This window comes from Bos grunniens, chromosome 1 (genome assembly GCF_055505025.1).
Source record: "Bos grunniens cultivar Pamir isolate PY7600 chromosome 1, Bosgru_T2T1.0, whole genome shotgun sequence".
NCBI lineage: Eukaryota > Metazoa > Chordata > Mammalia > Artiodactyla > Bovidae > Bos > Bos grunniens.
Window position 1 is genome coordinate 59,719,317 of NC_141165.1, and position 26,274 is coordinate 59,745,590.

The 26,274-nt window shown below is 39.2% G+C and overlaps 1 protein-coding gene across 18 annotated transcripts in view; it reads right to left on the reverse strand.

The window, feature by feature from the left end:
- Positions 1-26,274, reverse strand: part of MECOM (MDS1 and EVI1 complex locus) — a 627,827-nt gene that overhangs the window by 516,815 nt on the left and 84,738 nt on the right. The window contains exon 1 of one of the 18 annotated variants that reach the window (XM_086318426.1): positions 1,241-1,431. The exons of the other annotated variants lie outside the window; for them this stretch is intronic. The gene's annotated coding sequence lies outside the window, so the exon portion shown is untranslated. Of the gene's footprint in view, positions 1-1,240; positions 1,432-26,274 lie in introns of those variants that run through there. 18 annotated transcript variants of the gene reach the window in all.

Below are 26,274 nucleotides of genomic sequence, written 5' to 3' on the forward strand. Positions count from 1 at the left end.
ACATTCCCCGGCCTTTGGATGCCTGCAGCCCAGGGCAACTTCTGACTACAACCTCCCGAGAGACCCTGAGTCAGAACTACCCTGCTGTGTCCCACAGCAACTAGAAGAAATAACAGCTGTTTGTTGTTTTAAGCTGCTAAATGTGGGGGAATGCTGTTGCAATAATTAATATAATAGTATTAATTAGCAATAATTAGTACAGGGGCTAAAACATGTCCACCTACAGAAAATGGCATTCACAGTGCTAAGAATATGTCCCCCACACCTGTGCAGTTACCTCAACCACTATGTCTCTCCAGCCTGAAATGCTTGAAGTGCTATCTTAAATGTGTATGCAGTCACTCACAGCACAGATTGAGTGTCCTCTGTGTGCAGTCAGGATGCCAAGGGTTTCCCTTCTGAAAACCTTATTTTCCTTCCCCTTCGGAACCAGCCTGTTTTCTTGTCAAGAACAGTTTTCAAGGCCACTAAAAATGGAAGCCAACCCTTGAACCCCAATCCCAGCTAGGAGCTTGATGTCTCCCCTTATGAAGGAAAAACAGGGGCCGAAGTGGAACTTCATGGAATGTGGCCACCCTCCCTCCAGTTCCCCCAAAGTTTAAATAGAAGCATTCCACTCTGCCCTCTTAAAATTAAGTGCTCTTACAAAGCAGACACTGGAGCATAAAATACCTTTTTACTTCATCAATTTGAATACCAGAGATTTGCCTTAAAGGGCCAGGCAATCTGAAACTTTTCAACCAAAACAAGGCACCAGATTACTGAAGGCAGATGATATTTCAAGTTAAACGTCAAGTATATTGTCCTTACCATCAGGGATTCTGGCAGGATTAGCAGTGAATAGTGCCTATTATTATATTGATGATAAACCATTTGCATGTTATTAACATTTCACCCAGGTAGGGCTAATCCCTCATTTTATTTGTTTAAGAGCCAACAGGTTCCTACTGAAGTAAAAGGCAGGAAATGTTTTCCTTCATCCATTCGTCCCAGCCAAATGTTTATATATATATATTTTTTTTTCCCACCATTATTCCCATCATGCAGCTTCTAGGACAATATACTATTTTTGACATAAAAATATTAACCAGGAAAGCTTCCAGTTAGTCAAACGTAAAAACAAAGAGACATATACTTTAGGCTTAGCTTGGCTATTGTGAAATGAAGTCATAAGCTGGTCATACAAATACACATTTTCAATAACAGAAATTTTTAAAGATTTTTTAAAAATAATTCATACCTTTGTTGATTCCACATGTGCCATTTGCAATTTAACATCAGAAAATAATCACTCCAAATGGTTCTCCCTGCTATGATTCACCACGGTGAACGGTTCTGCCACTCACAGCAAATCAGAGAATGGTTCAGAATGGCTTATTTTCTTGCTCCAATAAACTATGACTAGGCATTCAGCAGATTTTTCTTTTCTTTCTTATTATTTTGCAGAGTCGAGAAAAATATGAAAAATAAAAGAAATAACTGAATGGGCCACTGCTTTCAAAACTTATTTAGCCTTGCTCAATTATGTGGACCGTGTTATAATTCACTTCCATTCTCCTGTTTCTCTGATGGGTTTTCCATATCATGGAACTCTCACCACTAGACAGACATCCATTCTCTTCTGAATCTCAAGGCACGGTTTACCTTTTAACATAAAACTCTAAATGCCCACTGCTAAAATGGATGCATGTGAAAAAAGCTAAAAGGATTTCATTGGCTTTTTATTCTGGAAATAATTGGCAGAAATCTCCTTTGTTGCATTAATTTTGTAGCATTAAATCTATCCAGTAAGTATCTCAACACCCACTTAGCCATTCTGGGTCCCAGCCCAGAAAGTTGACTTACATGAAATAACAATGAGGCCCTTTGACAGTTTTCAACATACTGCTTTGATTAACAGAATTTTTAATTGTATGCTTTTCCTAATTCAGTAGTCTAAAGTTATTAACTACCAAGAAACAGCTGCTACAATCCCTTTCTCCTCCTACTCTCATCCTTAGGACTCTAGGAATCATCCATAAGAAGGATTTAACTTGTCAATGCTTTAAACCTAGGGGGGAAAGCATCCAGTGTCCCTCCCAACCCTAACTTTCAGAAAAAGAAAATAGCAAATGACAGATCCGGTCACTTTTCACGCCAACACAGATAGGCATTGCTGCTGCTGCTGCTGCTGCTGCTGCTGCTAAGTCGCTTCAGTCATGTCCGACTCTGTGCGACCCCATAGACGGCAGCCCACCAGGCTCCTCTGTCCCTGGGATTCTCCAGGCAAGAACACTGGAGTGGGCTGCCATTTCCTTCTCCAATGCATGAAAGTGAAAAGTGAAAGTGAAGTCGCTCAGTCGTGTCCGACTCTTAGCGACCCCATGGATTGCAGCCTACCAGGCTCTTCCGTCCATGGGATTTTCCAGGCAAGAGTACTGGAGTGGGTCAGATAGGCATTGATATCCTACAAACTTCTCTTTCCAAATCATCTCTCTCTCTCTCTCTCCACAAACAGACACACATACACACACATACACACACACACACACACACACACACACACATTGCCTAGAGCTTCCAAAGCTGGGAATACCAATATTCTACCCACAGGAACTAAGAAACAAGAAGACACTATTTTGTCTAAGCTGGAACTACATAAGGTACTTTTTACATAGAAATAACGTTATAAATGAAGATTATCACTTCATTTATTTAACTGGCATCATCTTCCATATATCCTCTGTTCCATAGCATAAAGATATGAATAAACTTGTTGTTTAGTCGCTAAGTCATGTCTGGCTCTTTTGCGACCCCATGAACTGCAGCACATCAGGGTCCTCTGTCCATCGGATTTCCCAGGCAAGAATACTGGAGTAGGTTGCCATTTCCTTCTCCAGGGTTCTTCCTGACCCAGAGATCGAACCTGAGTCTCCTACATTGGCAGGTGGATTCTTTACCACTGTGCCACCTGGGAAGCCCCAGCGAAGACATTGTCAGATGCCAAAGGTTCAAGGCACTTTGCCAGAGCCCAAGCTTGGAAGCCACAGCAGAAGGAACCGGAACCAATCTGCTGCCCCAAACACAGCCACCAGTTGACCTGACCCCACAGTAGAGGCAAGAATTGGGTGAACCTTTTCCTTCCTTCCTTCTTTCTTTCTCTTTTTTGAAAGGCATCTTGTATTGTGGTTTCAGTTTTTTTTTTCCATATCACAAAAAAGATTAGAGAATTCCAAGAGTTTTGGTTAACAGGAAAAACAAATGGAAATTAAAAAAAAGAGAGAATGGAACTCAACCCTCCACAGATTCAATAGACTAGTGGGTTTCAAACTGCTTTAGACAAATAATAAATTGTTTTCAATCATGAGCATATACATCATTGGCTTCCCAGATTGCTTGGTGGTAAAGAGTCCACCTGCCAATGCAGGAGCCACATGGAGTTCATCGTGGTTCAGGAAGATCCCCTAGTGTAGGAAACGGCAACCCACTCCAGTATTCTTGCCAGGATAATCCCATGGACAGAGAAGACTGGCAGGCTACAGTCCATGGTGTCAAAGAGTTGGACATGATTGAACGACTGATTACAATTACAATCAAGTCCCTTATGATCACGGTTACAATATTCATCATTTATATATAGATAAAAATATCAATAAAAATATTCTACTGTGATGTGTACTTACAAAAATAAAAGTAGGAGAAGAAGTTTATACATAGGAATTCTAATATATGCCTGCTACACCCCAATTGATCACCTGCACAGGTCTTGGGGTTTACATTCCCCAGTTTGAAGGCCAAGTGTTAATACTATTGTCCTGTCTTTTAATAATTATTTATCTAGTGGGCAAAAACAATATATCTGCTACTTTCATACAGCATTTCACAGTTCATAAAACATTTATATATATATTATCTCAGGTAATCCTCACAAAACCCTTTCCTCAACTACAGACTAGAAATGTAAGTAACATGAGTACCCCAAGATCACACAAATAGATTCTAGCTAAGCTAGATTTGAAACCGGGGCTACACTAGAAATCTATGACAGATTAAATGGGCTTTTATGCACCAGTCTGGAAACCATACCACCACTCACAATAATGCTTCTAAGGGAAAATGTTTTCTGAGTTCTAATTAGCTGACTTGTAAAGGAACTTTTGGAATAGAACCTGATCATAAATTAAGGATCACATGTATTACATATTTCCAAATAAATGCTTTTTCATACAGGATAATCTGATCCTTCTATTCTGCCCAATGCCAAAGAGTAAATCATATGAACATAAAAGCCCTTCCAAGTAGTGAAGAGATGCCCATGTTCTATAAGATTGTCAGCTAGTCGGAGCATCATTTCTGCCTTTAGATACTCCCTCTTCTTGCATATCCAATTTCAGGTCCTAAAATAAACAGACTGCTTTCCTTTACCAGTGTTTAAAAATCAGTAAAAATCATTTATAAGTTTTAACCTTGTAAGCATTAAGCTTTAGCCCTGGAAAATTCTCTTTTTTTACCCCAGAGTCAAATTGTTGCAAAAGCAGGATAGAAAATGTCTGTAATGAGTAGTGCTTTGGGTCAGGAAAGTGGCTGGAGAAACCATAGTCTTGTGAGTTTTCTCACTGCCAAGGAAGGTGAGTCAGACACTTAGACCTCTGCCGGGCTCCCTTGAGTCTTCTTAAACCCTGTTTTCTTTAGATTGTCATCACTGATTAAACTATTTTTGCAATGCATTTTACTTTTTAAAAATGTATATCCTCTTTGACCCAGTAACCTGACTCCTGTGGCTCTGTTCTAAGAAAATAATTTAAAATATCAAAAGCTTTTTAGGTATAAGTATTCATCATAATGTTATTTATAAAATGGAAAAATAAAAAGCAACCTGAATGTCCAACAAAAAGGAAATGACAGACCTACTCAATGATATTAATATAGCATGCATCTACTTAGAACGCTGGCTATAAAAGCCATACAACTGTGTCCAAAAAAGCTTATGATAATTAACTGCAAAATTCAGAATATGAGTTACATATACCTTGTAATTAGAACTACACAAAAAAATCATAAGAGAAAAAACAGACTAGCAATAAATAGGACAAAATTAATCAATATTTTGGTTAGGGCAGTGAAATTATTGGTGACTTCTTTATTTTCTATATTCCCTGGTGTGGGTATATTATTTTTTTTTTTAATAAAAAGGGGGTTTTAGAAAAAACATCAAATAATTTATAAAGAATCCACACAAATAAATTTTAAAAATACAAATGACTTTAATTTTTGAAAAGGAAAATAATATGTACAGATAATTCAGAAAAAGAAACCCAAATAGCATAAAATGAAAAAAATATTCAATCTTCTCTAGTAATCACATAAAATTAAAATAACCAAACATAATTCTATGTCATAAGAATAACAAAATATAAGTTTTATACATTTTGTTGTGAGGATGTATGAATGCTAGAATTTTCATACACAACTGGTAAAAGTAAAAAATTGGCAAAATGATTTTAAAAAGCAACTTGAAAACATCTAATAAAACTGAAAATGTGGTATGTACTTAAACTACATGCAGGCATATAAAAATCGCAATAATGTTCACTCTGGCATTGTTCATAATAGTGAAAAATTAAAAAGAACTTATATTTCCATCAGTGAGTAAATAAATTATGCTATTTTCCTATACCAGGATATTACAAAGCAATAAAAATGAATGGATTTGACCTATCTGGAACATCATAGATAAATCACAAAAGCATAATAGTGGATAAGGAAAGGAGTTCAGGATAGTATAAATAGTTGGTTCCACTTAAATAAACTTTAAAACATGCAAAACCATGGTATATTATGGCCACATACAGGGCGGGTGGTAACAGTATGAAAACATGCGTGGGATAGCTAAACACCAAATTCAGGACAATGACAGCCGTGGAAAGAAAGAGAAAAGAATGGGATTGGGGGTCAGTACTCCAAAAGACCTCCTTCTAACCCACAATAATTTAAGAAAAAATAAGCACTTGATGCAAGACTAGCAAAGCATTATTAGAGACAACTGGATGCATATCAGCATATCTGAGGTATCCATTACTGTCTCTCTCTTTTTTTTTTTTGCTTAATATTTAACATAAAACAGTTTAAAGAAGCAACAAGCCCCTAAATTTGACTCTTGATTTGAAAGACTGAGGACTGCCTCACAAGGCTCCAAACTCTTAGTTCTGAAGAAAGTAAGCAGGGCTTGGAACTGACCTATATTCAGAGGATGATCCAGCTAAGGAAAGCCATTGGCAGGCTCTGTAGTGCTGCTTCTGCCTGCTCTGTGGTCTCAAGCATGGCACGAAAGCAACCTAAATGTCCATTGACACAGAAGTGGATAAAGCAGATGTGGTACATGTAATCAATGGAATATTACTCAGCCATAAAAAATGAACTAATGCTACAGCAACATGCATGAACCTAGAGATTATCATTCTAAGTGTAGTAAACCAGAGAGAAAAAGACAAATATCATATGGGATCACTTATATATGGATCTAAGAAAAGGATACAAATGAACTTTTATAAAAAATAGAAATAGACTCACAGACACAGAAAACAAACTTATGGTTACCAAACGGGAGAGGAAGAGGGGGATAAATCAAGAGTTTGGGGTTGAAATATACACATTACTATATACAAAATATATAACCAACAAGAACCTACTATATAGCATAGGGAACTATACTGAATGTCTTGTAGTAACCTATAATGCAAAAAAAAAAGTAAAAAAAAGAATATATATATTTATAAAATGGAATCACTTTACTGTACACCTGAAATGAATACAATATTGCAAATTAACTCTATTTCAACAAAAATTAAAAATAAAAATAAATTAAAACTTTATAAAAAGAAATGCTGCTTCTGTCTTTGTATGTAGCTGGGGAAGTAGAGTGGGAAATGACACACTAGAAAAAATTGTACTGAACTGTGCTGGGAGTTCATTTTCAAAAACAATGATGCTGTAAGTGTTTTGGCCACATGTGTTGCTATTCAGCTGTGTAGCATCACTAATCTGGTGCTTTAATCTCTCCGCTTCCCGGAAGACACTGGCTAGTCCAACTCAAAGAGGCTTGCCCAAAGTTCTCCAGAAAGAAGCCTCACTTGGAAGGACCAAATGCTTTCCTGTCCCAGAAAGTCCTCCTTCTCCACCCTGGGAACTGTGTTTATCCCGCTGGCCTGTAGTTAGGAAAGAAGAGGTGATTGCTTTGGGGGCCAAATTCTAAGCCCCTGCCTGTTCTTAGAGACAATGATTATTCTTTTGTTCCAGCAGAGGGGGCACCCAAGAAGATAAACCAGTATTTGAAGGTAACCAGCGCAGGCGTCATCACTGCACACCAGCTCTGACCTGCCAGACGGCTCTGGCAGTCAGGTGAGCAGGTCTGGCCTGTGAGCAGGTTCACAGTGCCAACCCCACCCGCTCAGGACAACGCTACCGACGTGTACACCATCAACCAGCCGCTCTGTCTACAAACATCAAAGCAGCAGGTGATCTGTTCAAACCAACAATCTGAAAAATAGAAGACTGAGGTATTGACATATTGACATATCCCATGTTTTGATCTACTACTCCCTTGAAAATATCTTTCGAGAACAAGTAACCCAAAAATGGTCAAGGGGAATTCATTCAAAATGTGTGTTGTCTGACCTCTTGACCATCTTGTCTACATCTGGAGGCTCATTTGGAGTGTGGGCCAAATCACCCTGAAAGATTGTGCCTGCTCCTTCCTGAATATTCCAGGAGGTTTCAGAATTCAGCTTGCAAGTCATGCTTCATTCAAGGCAGTTGATTAGTTCCAGCGTGGAGAGGACCGGACAGGATGAGTGGACAACAGACAGTGATTCATAGATTCCTCTGCTGAGAGTCCCAGGTGTTTTTAGGACAGAATGATAGAAAGGGAGGCTTAATCAGTTCTCAAATCTGTCCTCCTGTCATAAGATTAACCAGAATCACTCGAAGTTATCATAGTTATTCTTAGAAATGTCAAGCGCAGACACTCTTCTGGACATTCAATCTCCCTCTCTCTTTAGAATGGCCCAGAAAAACAACAGCCTGGCAAGGGGCCCCAAAATCAAAGTTGTTCACTTAAAATTGGTTACCATAATGCATTAAAGTGTCTTATCTGGACTGAGCTGTTTAATTATTTCAAAGAAAAAGAAATGCAGTTCTTCTAATAAAAGAAAGTAACAGCACTAGAAAAATTGAAGAAAAGTTGTGAAGTAAAGGACAGTGATGCTGGCCATGAGATACTTAATATTTTTAAGAAAGAAAAAGCTTATTTAAATTACTAATGTGGCCCAAATGTCAAGAAATCTACTTGTGGGCATGAAACAGAGTGTTACATACATAAAACAGCAAGGACTCACCAATATTTGAGAGCTAAACATTAAGAGAACAAAATTCTTGAGCTTAATTTCCTAGTCTATGCTTGCCTAAAATTAATATAGTTAAGAATCAGAATATAGGAGAAAACATAAAATTCTATTAAAGGAAAACAATGCACATACATTTACTGGGATATAAAGTTATCCCAATAAGCATATTCATATTGGGATAGAAAATTAAAAATGTATATATTTGAGAAATATATTCCAAAACTCTGTTTATAGATATAAATTCCATAATTCAAGTTTCCACAGAAGGTGTCTCAGTTGTGTCTGACTGTTTGCGACCACATGGACTGTAGCCCACCATGTTCCTCTGTCCCTGGAATTTTCCATGCAAGAACAGTGAAGTGGGTAGCCATTCCCTTCTCTAGGGGATCTTCCCAACCCAGGGATCGAACCTGAGTCTCCTGCATTGCAGGAAGATTCTTTACTGTCTGAGCCACTGGAAGCTACCCAGTATATCTTAGGTAAGCCAACACTCCAGTGTTCTTGTTTGAAGAATCCCCATGGACAGAAGAGCCTGCTGGGCTACAGTCCATGGGGTCACAAAGCATCAGACATGACCAAGCAACTACACACAGCATAGCACAAGCCAAATGGAGATAACAATGACTCAGTTGCCTCAAAAAAATACTTTAGTAAGAACTACTTACATTAAAAAGAGTATTGCCCAAGTAAGTCAAACAAAGCAAGTTTTCTATTTGAATTATGAGATTAATTGCCAAATATTTCATTTTTTCCTCTGAAGACTAAAAGGTTTGAAATAATTAGGTTTAGTGTAAAGAACTCTCTTCACTACACCTGAATTTCACTTCATTGAACAACCTTAGCACCTCACATGTCCAAACCAACCATGGGCACACACACATACACACACAACCCACCCCTCAGGAGAAATGTCACTTAAAGTCTTCTCTGTGCAGGCAGGTGGACTCTGCTAGAAAGGAATATTAAAGAGAACTTTGAAACAGGTTGGAACAAGAGAATGGGTGGAGTAAAGGAAACAAGTATTGGAATCTTTTATGTGTCTCTCTTTTTAAGTTTCATGTCACAGAGTCCTTACAATGACCCCAGGAGGCACATACCATTGTCCTTATTGAACAGAGGAAGAAGTGGAACTCCGCAGGGCTAAGGGGACCCAGAGGTTACACAGTGAGGCCCAGGACTCTTGATGGATAGGACCACCCTTCACTTCTGAACACCTACCACAACACCAGGAGCAGGGTAGGCATTTGGTAAATATTTGTTGAACTGAATCTGACCATGAGGCTTGCCCACGTAGGAGCATGTGGAGACTGGCATCAGAAGGTCAATATGCAGTCTGGGGGGTGGCAAGGACAAAGGGTCAGACTGATCTAGGGTGAACTGAGTAATTTCATCAGTCAGGTCTTCTAGAGCTCCGTTTGCCCCTTCTCCTCCATGCTGTCCTCTTCTCACCATTATCTCTCCCCAGCTCCAGCCATCTATCCACCAGGGGTCTGCTCTCCCAACATAGCTGCCAACCTTGACAGGACCTAAGGCTACTTGCTCCTCACCCCACTTTCTGAGGGAGCTGGTAGCCATGAAAACACTGGCCCAACATCAGAGTTATGGACCAGACATGGCTTCTTTCTTCCTCCTATTTGGGATCACCTAGGCCATAAGGGGAGAAGGCAATGGCACCCCACTCCAGTACTCTTGCCTGAAAAATCCCATGGACAGAGGAGCCTGGTAGGCTGCAGTCCATGGGGTCGCTAAGAGTTGGGCACGACTGAATGACTTCACTTTGACTTTTCACTTTCATGCATTGGAGAAGGAAATGGCAACCCACTCCAGTGTTCTTGCCTGGAGAATCCCAGGGACAGAGGAGCCTGGTGGGCTGCCGTCTATGGGGTCGCACAGAGTCGGACATGACTGAAGCGACTTAGCAGCAGCAGCAGCAGCAGGCCATAAGGAATCTTAGCCCCCTCAGCCCAACAATTTTGTTCCAAAATCCCAGCAATTTGCAGGTGAACATTGAGAATGGAGCTTCAGATGGGTCCCATGAGTCAGGGACTCTTGCACTGCTTTCATAGATGGGTTTTAGAAGGAGGAAGGAATCTAGTTAGATCTAGAAGGAATCTAGTTATTAGAAAAATCAGTAAGGTGTTGTGTTCTCTAATATGGGAAGGAAGGACTCAGGGAGACTTGGTAGTCCCTGACCTGTGCGTCACAGGAGGCCTGGGGAAGGGTTTTAAAGGGGAAAGACACCAAGATTGTGGAAAGAGGACTCTGGGCATGTACCTAGTGTCAGAGACTAAACACCATCCAACCTCTACCACAAGGTTCTGCAGGCACCCTTCTCCTGCTGGGAGCTTCAGGCACTTTCTCATGTGCCCCTTCTGAGTATCAGTCCAGTTTTAAAATAACAATAGCAAAAACTATTACTATAACTACAGTTTGCTGATAGCTACTAATGGCCAGGTAGCATACAAAGTTCTTTACCTCTTCCAACCCCCATCAGTAGCAATGTTATTTCTCCCATTTTGCAGATGAGAATAAGGGTCTGAGCCTCAGCCAGCAGAAGGAATGAATCTGGATTGTACTCTATCAAGTGCCAGCCCACAGGTCACCTGGTTGCTCAGGAGATGGACCCAGGTCCCTACCATGGTCCACTTTCTAACCAGCTTTTATCTCAACTGAGAGTTACTCGGACTCCAAATCCTCCTACATCCCCATCTCTTGGTCTCCTAGGCAGGAATGAATACCTGAAAACCTGGCCAATCATTCTTCCTAGGTTCAACTTCTTTATCATGAGTTTCTTGGGTTTTCACCCAACAAGGTAAAGAAAAAGGGCTTAAACTCTAAGTCATATTAGAATCTGGCTCTGCCTTCTCATCCTGGCCTGCCCCCAAATCAGCTAAACTTCTTGGGACTTAGTTTCCACATATTTGACACAGGTCAGAATGAGCCTGTCATCTTCTAGGATGCAAATTGTGTCTCGTGTCTCTGCTCAGCTTTCACGTTCATCTGGCCGTGACAATGAATAATACAATGTGAATTAGAACTGGACAATCAGGAGAATCAAAATCCCAACCAAGATGCGACCACTTTTCAGAGATACAGACACTTAAAAAAAAAAAAAAAAATATATATATATATATATATATACACACTACTAGGACCATTCCGGAGCTCAAATACTTGACAAATCCTAGAAACATACATCTGAAAAGAACCTCAGAAACAGTTCTAATCAACCCTCATTTTCTATAAACTGAGGCTCAGAGAACACCTGGCTGTTTCCCTCCACATGGCCCTACTCTCTCAGGTAGTATAGGACAGGAAAGTGAAATAGTGCCAGTCGCTCAGTGGTGTCTGTCTCTTCGCGACCACATGGACTTGCAGCCCACCAGGCTCCTCTGTCCACAAAATTTTCCCAGCAAGAATACTGGAGTGGGTTGCCATTCCCTACTCCAGGGGATCTTCCTGACCCAGGGATTCAAACCAGGTCTCCTGCGTTGGAGGCAGACTCTTTACTGTCTGAGCTACCAGGGAAGCATAGGACATGACTTGGATTCAAACCGAAGATTCTCTTAATCCAGAGTTCACATGTCACACTACACGTACTGTCTCCTTTGATTTTGTTATTTTAGCCATTGAAATATTTATATCTGGTAATACTGGCCTGACTAGCAGAAAGGGGGAAATAAAGCAACCCAGTCTTCATGGAATGCCAGATACAGGAAGGCCCTTGAAAATCATCATTCATAAAAAAATCGAGACACATAAATATGAAAATGCTTTCCTAGTAAAGTCCAACTAGCTGATGTCAGAGCAGAGGCTCTAGTTCTAGTCTGCAGACTCTCAGCCCAGGGCTCGTTTCAAGATGCGCAGATGAAAATGGACCAACTGGTCTTGTTTTCAGAAGTTATTCTTTGCCATAGTATTTCATATTTTACATACTTCAGACAGTTAAACCATCCACAGCTATGAAAAGTTCTATATTCAGAGACTACAGAAACATATAAGGACCACTCCACCATACTCAGAGGAAACACGTAGAATGTGGATTAAATTTAAAAAAAAAAAAGAAAGAAAGAAAGCAACCACAGATATAGCCATTTTCAGCCAGGCAATCAAAACTGGACAACGTGGGCGCTTTCATGCCACATGCTGAAATGGAGCTGAAAGGCCATGGCCCAGGACAAGACCCAGGCCGCCAGACACCAGTTCCAGCCTCGAAGCCTTCTCCCCCATGCCCTCTGCTTTCACAGACCTCTTCCCAATCAGAGGCCAGGGGGCAGGAAAGGGGCTAGTTTTGTTTTCTGTATAATAAAGCTTTCAAAAGGCCAAGAAATGGAACTTCTATGCCTCATTCTGCAGGAGCTCATTTCTTAATACTTTTAAGAAACATGTAAACAAACAAACAAACAAAAAACATTTGCAAATGTCCATGAAGCCCCCTTGTGGAAGTACACTTAAAAACCATTTTGAGGGTTGAAGGGGAAAGACCATGGCTTTCAGGATCTTTTAGGTCCCCTGTGGACCAGTCCTGATGAGAAGCATACACGCAGGTATCTGACATCAGGGGCTCCAGCAAAGACCCCACACACACACACCTCCCTGCCCTCTGCCAAAGGACCTGCCTCCTGGATCATCTTTGTATAACTACAGAATCCTTTTTTCTTTTCCTGGTAACCACCAAAAAAAAAGCCCAACATAAATCTTAGCAGATTTCATCCCATTTTAACTCTACATTGCTTTTATCTGTCTTTTATCAGAGAAAGGAAATCAAGCAGCCTAACTTGGTTTACCTTTTTCTTTTCCTCTTTTTTTTTTTTTAACTCTCTGAAAGAAAATACCTTTGCATCTCCCAAGACAACAGAATCTTTTGAACTAATAAAAGCTATACAGGTCCCAAACTATCTGTTTTTCCTACAGAGGATTTCTAATTTCCTTCTAGGAAAAGCTAACAATTAAAAACATCCTCTGAAAATATGTTAAAGACCACATTGAGATGGAAATGAAATAAAATGCTGCATGTTTCTGTATTTTTTTTTAACTCAAAGAAAAACTTTTTTGACTTTCATGATGTGCGTTTGGCCGTTAATTTCAATGTCATATTATGGTTTTTGGCTGAACAGACAGTATGTATGTATGTATGTAAGCAAACAAAACAAATGCATTTTGTATTCAAATTTATACAACTCCATACATTTTTATGCTGTTTATTTGAAAATTAATTTTGGCTTAGGCCTCAGAGACAGCAAATGTTGTCAAGATTTGAGGGCTACCTGAAAAGCCTTAGGGACAGTATTACCCTTATGCATAAGAAACAGCAAAATAAAATAAAAATAAATGAATTTCCAAATACGTCATGGCTAATCCCTTGAGCTGACCTACAAATGAATTATGGAGGTTTTGCTACAGGACTGAGTAGATCTGGTGATTTCACTGAGAGATTTATCTTATTTTCCAACTTATTTTCATATCTTATTTCCTTTTCTTTTAGAATTAGACTGTAAATAAAAGGGCTAAGACCAAATGAAGCTCCCTCTCACAGAACTCATATTGGATTGATAAATTAAAACACTGAGATGAGTTTTGTATGACCCATCCTCGAGGATTTGGGAAATTTAGCTGATGCAAAACAAGGCATTAATTTGGAGAGGCCTAGCTACTTACAATGCTTAGTGTTCTGACAATGATGAATGGCATCATTCCAAGCAAATGGTAATTTCACTTTTTGTGACAGTACTTTAGAGCAAAACCGACTTTCTTCACACAAAGCATTTGCAATCCTATTGAACAGAGGCAGTACCTGAATATCAGAAATCCTTCATTGTTTAAGTATCATCTGATATTCTTGATTGGCTTCAGACTGAAGGTTGGAGTTGAATTAGGGAGAACGGAGGTTAAGTCCTAACCTTGAAAGACTTAGCAGCCATTGAAACACTGCCTTTGGGCACTTATTGGCCTGTATTTATCAAAAAAACTTTTCAATTCAATGAGGGGAGGGTGAAAACACAAAACTTGTCACATTCATCAAGTGAAGCCACTGGAAAGACATCTACAGAACACCCAAAAAGCATAATCTTTCCGAAGCGCTGATAGAAATGGTAATTGGATGGGTCAGAGAATAATACAACCAAAGCAGGGGCAACGCAGAATATTGCAAAAAAATCAAGGTCAACAATAAAAGAACAGATCCTTTTTAAGTTGCAAAAAATTTACCCTTTGTACTGAGGGAAAAATATACCTGTTGCTACCGTAATTTATATCCTCACAAAAGCCCCTCAAAAAGAACCTTTGAACATAAAGGCATTAAAGACCCTCATTCTCCACAGTCCATAAGAAAGCTCTACCTTAGTACTGACTCCACCAAAATATGTTCTCCGAAAGCAAAAAGGAAAAAAAAAGTTTTTTGGTTTTTTTGTTAAAGAACAACTGAAAGCAGTGACTCCCTTTCAGAATCTAACCCATCCATCTTTCAGCAGGAAAGGTATGTTCTGGCTAGGGCTGCAGGAGGAATATATTGAATATATTTAAACATTTTCCTGAGAGACTGAAAAAAAAAAACAGACTCTTGGAGGACTGGCAGAGAATACCAACATTGTATCCCAAAAGAGGAACAGACCTGATGAATCACAGAGTCTTGATTGCACGTCTTCCTGCCTTCTTTGCTGGTGAGCTAACATCGGGGCTGAGCCAAATGACACATGTAAACAGATGAGCCGTCTGGAGATGCCACATTGTCCCGTTTTTATCTTATACAAACACCTCTGAGCTGGACTTGGAAGGACTTTTGGCACAACATGGAGAGCTGATATTCTGGGCTACATCCAGCTCGTAAAGGAAGGGATCTGGTGAAGTGGTGTGAGGCTCAGCTTGGTGGAAGCATGCGGATACAGGTGGCTCCTTACTGACAAAGATATCAGCCAAGGGGGAAATGGTCCCTAAAAAGCCAGTGTCTGGGGCCCCTCCTCTTCACCCCAGGGGATAAAGCAGAACACCCGCAAAACCTTCTTAGATGGGTTCCCAGAACAGTTAAAAAGAAACAATCCAGAGCTTACCCCGGCATTTCACTATAAACTGTACAAATTTACTGATGTGCAAGAAAAGACAGCGTCATTTGTTGATTTGCCAAATTCGAAAGTGCCTGGATACCTATTTCTATTAATCCAGGAATTCAACTTCCCACATTAGAGTTCTACAGTGAGGTAAGGGAGGAGATGGGGTTTATGATTTGTGCTGACGAAGCCACATCATATTTTAGGAAGATGACATTGCTATTGATGGCTCCCTCTCATCTATTCCCAGTAATATGCTCATCTGTATGTTTTCCCCAGGCACCAGAAGAACAATCTTAGATCCCTAAAACAGTATGTCATTTCTTTCCACAAATCTCATATGCACATATATTATTATTATTTAACGTTTATTAAGTACCAACAGTATGCTAGGCACAATAGACATAGGGGGCCATAAAAACATATTTAATGCATCAAAAACCACAATAAAAGGACGCTGTGTTTGTGACAGAAGACAATAAAAATCTTTGCAATTCATAGTTCAAGATGAAATGCACCCCAGGTCCCAGAGCAGCCTTGGTACAGCATGGCATTTCAAAAAAGGTATTAGAATTTTCACTCAGCCAGAGTTCGAAGGTTGTGCATACCTTACAATGAGACACGGTCTCCCTCAACTTCATGACATTCTGCAACAAATAATGAATTTTCTAATGGCAGAGCATTAATTACTTAACTATTGAGTTAAACCTCAGCCTTCTGCTTCACCTCCGATCATACAGGTGTACCAAGCACCATGGTAGACATTTAAAATGTATTTCTCTGTATAACATTGGAGTATGCGATTATTTATTTTACTGAAATTTGGGAAGTTTACATGAATCACCCATGGTTCATGCTCAGAAATCACCATCAATTTTCATAAAGTTTTCATCTAACACACAAATACACACACACACAGATGAAGAATAATAAATGTCATCCACAACATTGAGGATTTGAAGTTAATCTAATATCAAATAACCAGTGTAGATCTATGTAAGCACAGCATTAACCTGGCCAAGGTATCTGCTAACAGTATCAATTTCTTCCCTTGCTAAAACTTCCTTTGTCATGGCTTAGAGTAATGTTAAGAGTATGAACTCTGAAGCCAGACTTTATGAGTTTGAATCCTAGTTCTGTGTGCCTCTAAGTACATTGATTAATATGTCCCTGCCTCTGGTTCCTCCTCTGTTCAACAGATATAAGAAAAATAATAGTAGCATATTTCACAGACTAGTGTGAGGATAAAATGAGTTAATATGTAGAAAAAGCTTCGTAAATGCCCAGCACATAGTAAGTCCTTCAAAAGCTATTATTCTGACAGAGCCCTAGCACTGAGAAGCAGACAATATGCTGCTTTTTGGATAAAAAGATAATATTACTGAGATTCCATGAGCCTCACACTCTACAAGTTGCTTTTCTATCAGTAAAAAGATTTACACTAAACATCCAGCTAAATCTCTTCCCTTCAGCCCTTCTTGAACTTAGTGAATATACAACTGGCTAAGACCCCACAAAGTTGGCTTTTCCATGGGTCACCTTCACTAAACAGCACACATATGGGTGAAGGGCTCACCAAAGCGCAGACCCATAGTGTGGGGCCCCGTTGGAGGTATTCTGAATGAGTGAGTGAGCAGATAGTGGTCAGAAGCTCACAGAATCCAATCGAGGGTTCAATTTTATAGATATAGAATCTTCTTTGAAATCATGCAACTCTCAAAAATATGTAGAATAATTTGTCTATTTTCCATGTACTTTCCACTTCCTCCCCATTGTACACCTTCTCAAATTTTCTCTGCTTGTTATTGTGACAGAGGACTTACAGAAGACTGGAGGCGTAAACTTCAAATCTGTTAATAGGGCACAGTGTTCACTACCCAAAGGATCGTTTTAGTTGGAGAAAATGTCAGTTAATGACTAAATTAAAATTGGGGGATTATCAGTTAACATCAACAGATATGCATTCCTCAGCCAAATTAGGATGAACAATCAAAGTTGCAGTATGTGAAAAAATATCAGAGCTGATACTTGGTACAAAGAAAGGAGGATTATTGTTTTTATTAGTTGTTCATGGTTAATTTTGCTTTTATAGTCATAAACATCAAGGGATTAGATGATTAATTGCTATGTTAGAGGTAGTCTAAATTATAAGATTTGCCCACTAAGTTATAAAGTAATTGTCTTTAAAAAACATAGAAGTGTATGATTGAGACTGGAAATCACAAAGTACAGGTTTTAAAAATAATTTTATTGCCAATATTTCCTTGAAGCTCAGTTACCCAAGGGATTAAAACTCCATCAGGACTACTTAGGTCATACAATTCAAGATATCATTCTTAGGGGGAAATTACCAGGAAGCACAGAAATTTTTTAAGCTTTCAAATCTTTCTAAACTACTGTTTTTCCAGAGGGATAGGGCCTCCTTTTGGTAGTTCTAAGCTTAAAAGTGGTGCCTTTTAATTACACACAGACTAATAAAGCAAGACTTATTTAAAGGTAATTTTGTAACTTGTACACACAAACTCAAGCCAGTGGATGATGAAATGTTGCTAAAATTATCCTTATCCAGTAAAATTTATTGCAGTGATGAAAATCTTGACATCTATTCCAAAGTTCAAATTAAGCTTCAGCGTCATACAGTAGCCTGAACTAGACCAAAGTAAACAAGCAATTATTTATAGTAATTGTATGTGTGCATACTGCATGTATTTAACTTTCCAGAAAAAGTCAGCGAACCCACATTGTCGGGACTGCTGAATTAAATACAAGCGTACACAAAGGGGTATACTTTTCGATGATCTCAGCATCCATCTGCCTAATACCCACCTGTCTCGTGGCCCTCTCATTTAACCACATATTATGGCATCAATATTAACTTTCAGATTCAAGGAGAACCATTGCCATTTCCCAAGATCTTTGCCTCCTAATAAACACAGACCAAAGGGGAAGTGCTGAAAGCCACAGCAATATTTTTCCTATAACGTTTGATACGATTCCCAGCTGCACAACATTGTATGTTAATAACCATTATGTAATTAACAGATGAAGAAGCCCTTTTGAGCTGCACTGGCAGATTTTGAACTTGATCTTCTATCATTTGATGTCATGCAAGACCAGATAAATGACCAGTCTTTCGAGAGTCTGCAGAGCCCCTTTGGAACAGCTGCACAGTCTTCCCCTCTTCTTTGCCGCAGGTTTCTCACTTAAGAAAAAAACACGCTTCATTACATCGCCTCTTACTTGAGCTGCAAGGGTCTATTCAAGGAAGATAAGCCTCTTAGAAATGAAGTAGCGTTGAATTTAGGTTTTGAGTGACAGCAGGAAGATTTATCCATTCAACAGACAATACCGCTTTCTCTGCATTAATCTAGGAGGCGGACAATGATCTGTTTTTTAGGCCTCATCTCATCTCTTTCCCACAGCAGAAGGTGATTAAAGTTAGGAAACGGGGACTGTGAAAGAAAACTTGGAGTGCTATCTCTCTAGCCCTCCTGTTTCCTGAAGGGGGAAAGAGGGGAGCCCCCAGGCCAAGGGCATCAATCACAGATTCACAGCAAGGATATGATGCTTCCCCTTTGGGAAACCAATAGGCTGCAGGTAAAGGGGTGAGCCCCAGAACCCAAAGAGTATACCACCATTGTTAATCTCCCAAAGAAAGAAAACACAAAATACCCGCTTCGCAGTGAAAGACTTTGAGTCCTTCAGGGGCCCAGACAAAAATGTCAGGAATCTTTTGACTTCAAAAGATATTCCACCACTATCCACAGGTAAGGATCAGTAAGTCCCAAATTAGCTGGCCTGCAAACAGTGGTATAAAGGAGGCAGAGGTTCTGTTCAACACACACAAGACCATACAAAATGTTCACACAACACAACCATTTCGCTTGCAGGGCAGAAATAGAGACGCAGATGTTGAGAACGGACTTGTGGATGTGGGGCGTGGGGGTGGTGGGGAGATGAACTGGAAGAGTAGTATTGACATATATACACTACCATGTGTAAAACACACAGCTAGTGGAAAACCGCGGTAAAACACAGGGAGCCCAGCTCATTGCTCTATGGTGACCTAGGGGTGGGGGGTGGGAGGCAGGCTCAAGAAGGAAAGGATACATGTATACATACGACTGATTCATGCTGTTGGATAGCAGAAACACAACACTGTAAAGCAGTTATATGCCAATAAAAAACTCTTTTTAAATACAACCACTTCATCTCACCTCTTTTTTCAACTCACCTTTTAGATCCATCTTCTACAGCTCAATAAAGGCTTCCACAAAAATCCCCATGCCCCAATTATTAATGTGAAGTGTCCCTTTCTGCCAAGCGCTGAGCACAGAGCCCTCTGTGAACACCATACAGAGTGCTAGTGACCCACAGGATGGTACACTGGAATCCAGCATCAGAGTCCCATTTTACAGGCAATATCTGGCACTATCCTTAGTGTGGGAGGCGTACCACTTTTCTAATAGAATCTTTGTATGTGGCACATAAATTTATGAATGAATTTCAGAGTGAATGCAGAGGCTTAAAACCATGCTTCCTGGTTAGGACATACAGATTTTTACTTGGGTTGCAATCATGAGACTGTTGCTGTCACATAACAATAGCCAGAGATGTATTTTGTAGACTGCTCACAAACTTGCTCCTTTCTTCTTCAGCTCATCATGAAGATATCTGAATGTCACATATAAAATATAAATATAGAGGGACTTCCCAGATGGTCCAGTGGGTAAGAATCCACCTGACAAAGCAGGGAACATGGGTTTGATCCCTGGTCCGGGAAGATCCCACATGCTGCGGAGCAACTAAACCTGTGTACCACAACTACTGAGCCTGTGCTCTGCAACAAGAAAAGCCACCTCAATGAGAAGCCCACAAACTACACAATCAAAAACAAACAAATAAAATTAAAAATTAAGTATATAGATAGATAGATAGGTACATGAAATAAAATGTTCATCTCCCATTTTCCTAAAAATATCCCTGCATCAAAATAATAGAAGATGAGTCAAAGAAGATTTATAAGCAAGAGTCTAGAAAAAAAGTATGAAGCAAAATGCTTTCACAAGGTACCTATTTCCCTGTAAAGGTAGTTCATGGAGGCCAGGAAAGAGCCTCATCCAAGTGTGAATAATGAATTAATTTAGTGACTAAGTAAGCAGAGCGAAAGTCACAGACATAACCACAGAATTAGATCAAGTTGCCCCGAACGACTTCTGAATTTGAGAGCAGATTGTGCATTCTCTAGAAATCAATATAGAGTCATCACATTTTGACATTCACTATTGTTAAATTGCATTGTGTTTCATTTTTGCAAAATATCATACTGACGAGAGCCTTCCCTGACATTCACCCCATGTGAAGCTGGAAATACCTGTTTGTCAAACTTATAGCTACTGTAACCAGCCAAATAAGGTAGGAGTGGGATGTAATCCATGTTTTAAGTCTCCAAGGAACCCAAATCCAATACCAGTGCAGCCTGAAGAAGATGCTGAAGGGGAAGAAACACCACCTGAGCCCTTTGGAAATGGCACACAGCATGACAGCATGCAACTGTGCTCACTCAGTGGAGAACTCTTCAGAAAAGCAGTCATGATTCAAAACAAAACAAACCCCCAAAAGCATCACCAAGTTGCCGATATGCTCATATTGTACAAATGAGGAAAGCTGGTTTTATTCTAATTATCTCTGGGTCTCAAATTCCTTAAAATTCACAGCACTGTTACAGACAACTTCTTCTTCCCTACTGCTTCCATGATCAAAAATTTACCTTCCAGGTTGGAAAAAAAAAAAATTTGCTCCCCTTCCCCTATCAAACTCCTACGTCATGCCCAATCAGCACCTACAAAAATAGTCTTCATTCTCTTCTTTCTTTCTTTCTGCCTTTTTCTTTTTTAATTACTGAAGACTCCTGCTTTAGAGAAATCCCTAATTGCTTCATTTTGAGATGTTATGTTTAACCTCAGGAAATGGTGCTATAAGACCTGGCAAACAGCTTTCTGGTTGTTTCAATCAGGACCAGATTATGAAGTCCAGCCGAGTAAGAGCCCTATTCATTTTCTTGCCCTGTCATCTTGATCTTATTTGGATGTCTGGGGAACTGGAGGTGCTTAGCCAGCCCTGGGTTTCAGGAGTGGGGGTGGGAGCACCAGGGAGAGCTATGCGATGTGTTAGAGACACTGAAAGTTTTCATTTTGACTCCTTAATGAGCACGACCTTTGACACTGGCTGATGAGTTCCATGCTTGTCCTGGTGCGCTTTTTGAAAACATTTGACACTGGTCACAGGTCTGACAGGGATATGACTAATGAAGTCGTGGTATAAAAATAATGGGCTGCAATTGCAAGTCATTTGCATGAAACCAAACTCCTTAAAAACTTGTCTCTGTTCACTTTCTGTTTTCTAAATGAGTCAATAATACGAATCAGATGGGTTGAAGGCAAGAGGCTCCCAAATATTCCTTCTATAAGTTTGGTAAATTAGTTGGCATTTGGTGCAATTTTTGTTGCCTTGAGGCCTGGTTTAAATTGGAGTGTAGTTACTAAATTGCTAGGGCGATTGCTGAATGTGTAGGATAATACATAATACCTTGTTTTTCTTAAGCGTTTCGTCAGAGAGCTTCTTGTGAGGTCAAGGGACCCAGACAGCTCTTTGCAGGGAATATCAACGGAAAGGAAATGAAGAAGAAATGGAAGAATAAGGGTGTCGGGGGGGGGGAGACAAGAGAGAGGTGGATTAAAAGGAGGGGAAAGAGGAGCAACAAATAAATCAAAAATTAAAAGAAGACTGTAACATGAATTAAGGTCCAAAAATGCAAAGTGAGGGGAAAGTGAAACGGGGTAAAAATAGAAAAATGAATAAAGAGGAAGGAGTTAGAGTAATGGGGAGGATGGAAATTAACAGAGAACTTTAAGGAGAGAACCCTAAAAGAAGAAACTGCTATTCCTGTTTTAGTTTATCCTATGAAACTGTGTACTATTTATCCTCAAAGAGCGCTAAGCATCCATTAAACAAACTTTGGGCTCTACAAGGGCCCACATACTTCCTGTCTCTGTGTGATCCAGCCCAAGTCCACAACGGTTCATCTTTTCACCTGTAGCTCTCCATGATGGGGAAGCTTTCGGCAAACCCTGGTTGTATTTGACCCCTGATTCAGAAGTAGCAGCCACAAGCAGCATATCACACAGGTTCTCTCTAGAGCCTTCCTTTTGGGTGGCTTGATTTAAACATTGGGGATTTTCTTTATGATTTGTCGGTTTCAGCACATCTATTTGGGATTTCATTTTGCTCACCTAGTATATACAACAAAATTAAATAGCACATGTCCCTAAACTTAAATAAAAAGAAATGCAAGTGATTTACAGATATACACACATGTAGCAAAAGAGCAAATGAACAGAAGAAAGATTGCTTGGCACAGACAAAACTATACATACAACCCTGGGAAGGAACCAGCTCTGATTGCTCTATAATGCTGAGAGACGTTCTTAATCTCATTGCGCCTCAGTTTCCTCAATCACAAAGTGGAGGATTAAAAGACTATGTTTCATAAAGTACTAGCAAAGTGCCTGGCACACTGTGAGTAACTAAAGTGAATAAATGAATGTAGTGGGAGTAGTAATACTCTTTTTTTGTACCTAGTCTTCAAGAAGGTATTTCTCACCTTCCATTTCTACTAAAGAAATCAATAATAATTCTACTGATATCCTTCAATAATACTGAAAATGTGGAAGGAGAACACACACACACAACTCCATAAACTTAGCAAAGTGCAGCTGCACATTCTACTCCTAAAAACCTGAAATCCAAACAACCAACAACTGACAACCAACACATTCTCTCTCCCTCTCTCTCTTCTTACTCTCTCAAATATACCATCATTTTTCAGATCCCCACTCACATCCTAGAAACAGTTCTATCAGCCCAGTCTCCTATGTTTATTCCTAAAGATACACAAACTGAAAATTACTGTCTGAAATTACAACTTGATAACATTTAAGATTAGCAAATACTTTAAAATCAAATTTTAACAGCTATTTTATTGTAGCCTAATTCTTAAAAAAAAAAAATCGGTCAATCATGGTACATTTGAATCAGTACCAGTACATTCAAAATGACAATCAGTACATTCAAAATGGCCAAATTTTGGCCACTCCAAACTCCAAATATTCTAGATATACATATATGCATTTACTCTATGAATTTGCACTTTGAAAGTAATTTAAACCATATACAGTGTAATGTTATTTAATATATTTGATATAACATTAATGAGATTCTTGAGTTCATAAGCAAGTTTTGTCACTTGTTACTGAAATAAGGTTATAGGAGATATTCTCATTTCAGGAAGCCAAGCTAAAACATTAAAAGACAGCAATGAACTTTACAATAAATTACCAACAAAAAGTTGAAGAGGTTGTTTTTGAGAAACAGAAGGAAGCTGAATAGAATCAGGTAGAAGAAAATGAAGTAAAGGTTAGAGAAAGCCTGAAAAGTCTCAAAAGAAAGAAGTTTGAAGATTTTAGAACATTTCCTATTGAATTTGAGTGTATTACTATTAAACTACTGATGCTTTCTTAAAAAGGTGGGATTTAACAACTGGGTACAAAATTTAGCAACTGAGAAGTCATCCTTTCTCTTAAAGTCAGTAATGCTAAGAACCATACAAAATACCCCATGTAGCCCAGCATTCTAGTTACACCCTTACAAATGAAAATGAACTGAAATGAACAATGAAAAAGCACTAACAGAATGAAAAATAGATCCTAAGAGGAATAGATAAAAGAAATTCTAGTTAATTCACCCAAAGAAAGTGATAAAGAACAAAGTGTTGAAAGGATCTTATGAGAACAGGGCGACTGGTGATCCTCCATTTCCACAGATTATCAAATAAGATGAAACGGTCCTCCATGGGTGGATGAACTGAAAATAAAGAAAACCCTCTTGACAATAGTAAATACAAGAATGCTATTAAGTACTGGAAGAGTTGACCAAGAGAGGTTATGGGTTAGAGAGCTTAGAAATCTTTTTTAAAAAGGAGCAATGACCATTTGTCTTAGATGGTTTGTGTCTTCACCTGCCTGGAGGCCAAATACTGAATCATTACCAAATGCATGATTCTATTATCCCAGAGATGGATGTCATTACCCCTGAAGTTTAATGCATGGGAATGAAGTAGGCAATTGAATAGTGCCAGATTGAAGATTTAAGGGTGGAAGCACATAATGACAGAATGTAAGTCCAGCATTTCCTTTCTCTAAAACTCCAAGAAAATTTCATAAAAATAAAAGTTTGTTGAAATTCTATTTATTATTTTACTCATGTGTATATAGCTCATTTCCTTTATTAAACCATAAGCTTCTTAAGGGCAAGAGACATTATATATTCATCTGAGTTCCCCCTTCTGACCCCTACCCCACTGAGAGTCCCTAACACTAGGGCAGAGAGTCAGGTGTTACTATCAGACTTATGGGTGCCTACAAAGTCATAATTCTCATGGTTCTGTCTGACTGGTTTGATGCCTAGACTCAAGGTAAACTATTTTTTGTTGTTATTGTTTAAGGAAAACTATTTTGAATATTGTCCCTACTCAGCCCTTTTTGAGAGCTAGGGTTTTGGGAGAGCAGGGAGTTTTATCTGCACTGTTCATTAATGAATCCACAGCACCTAGAATTGTTTCTGGCACGTGTGTGTGTGTGTGTGTGTGTGTGCATCATGTCAGACTCTTGGTGAACCCATGGACTGTAGGTCGACAGGCTCCTCTGTCCATGGAATTTTCCAGGCAAGAATACTGGAGGGGGTCGCCATTTCCTCTTCCAGGGGATCCTGCCAACCCAGGGATGGAACGCGCCATCTCTTGCCTCTCTGGCATTGACTAGTGGACTCTACATACTGCCCCAACTGGGAAGCAGATTCTTTACCAACTGAGCTATCAAGGAAGCCCTCAAGTATAATAGCTATTGGTTAAATGAATGGTTGATATTCAGTTGCTGTTGTTGCTGTTTAGTTGCTAAGTCACCTCCAACTCTTTGCAACCCCATGGACTATAGCCCACCAGGCCCCTCTGTCAATGGGATTTCCCAGGCATGAACACTGCAGTGGGTTGCCATTTCCTTCCGTTTGTTATGTGCTGTTTAGGAATAACAATATTTTAATTCTCTCAGACAGGAAAAAAAATGTCAAGACCATTTTCAGGTGGTTCTGTACTCTTAGATACAAATCCATACTAATTTTAACTTTTTTGTCCACCCTCTTTTATTTAATTTCTGTGAAATCATATTCCACCCAGCAAGTTGCACTACAGTGTTTCAAAAGAGGGAAGATGTTTCAAAACACCTGCAGTCCCACACAGATTATTTCAATTCCTATTTTTTTTAATATTTTCATTTCAAAATTTCCAAATATCTGCCTAATCAGTAAGTAGACCTAAGGCGACATTGCTCTAATCTACTTCCCTTCAAGTAAACTATGAGTGAGAATATTTGATTCCAAGGGGGAAGGCATCATGAAAACCACAGAATTTTATAAATATACTAATATATTGATTTTTTAAAACTTTTACATTGTAAACCACACTATGAATTTTAATTTCTCTTTTTAATTTCCCCATACCTTTATATTTTAAGTTTCTAAAGCCAAAAACTAGTTTTCCACTTGGTTAGCATAATATATTTATTGCCTTGGGCACAGATGTGCCATGTAATATAAATAACAATACTATTTTGCATGGCTATTATACCTCTGGAAAATTTGCCAACATTAATTTTCACAGCCCTGCTTAAGGAATAAGTGAACACTGATATTGTTAAGGCCCTGTCATGAAGAAGAACACGCCTGCAAGAAAACTTTAA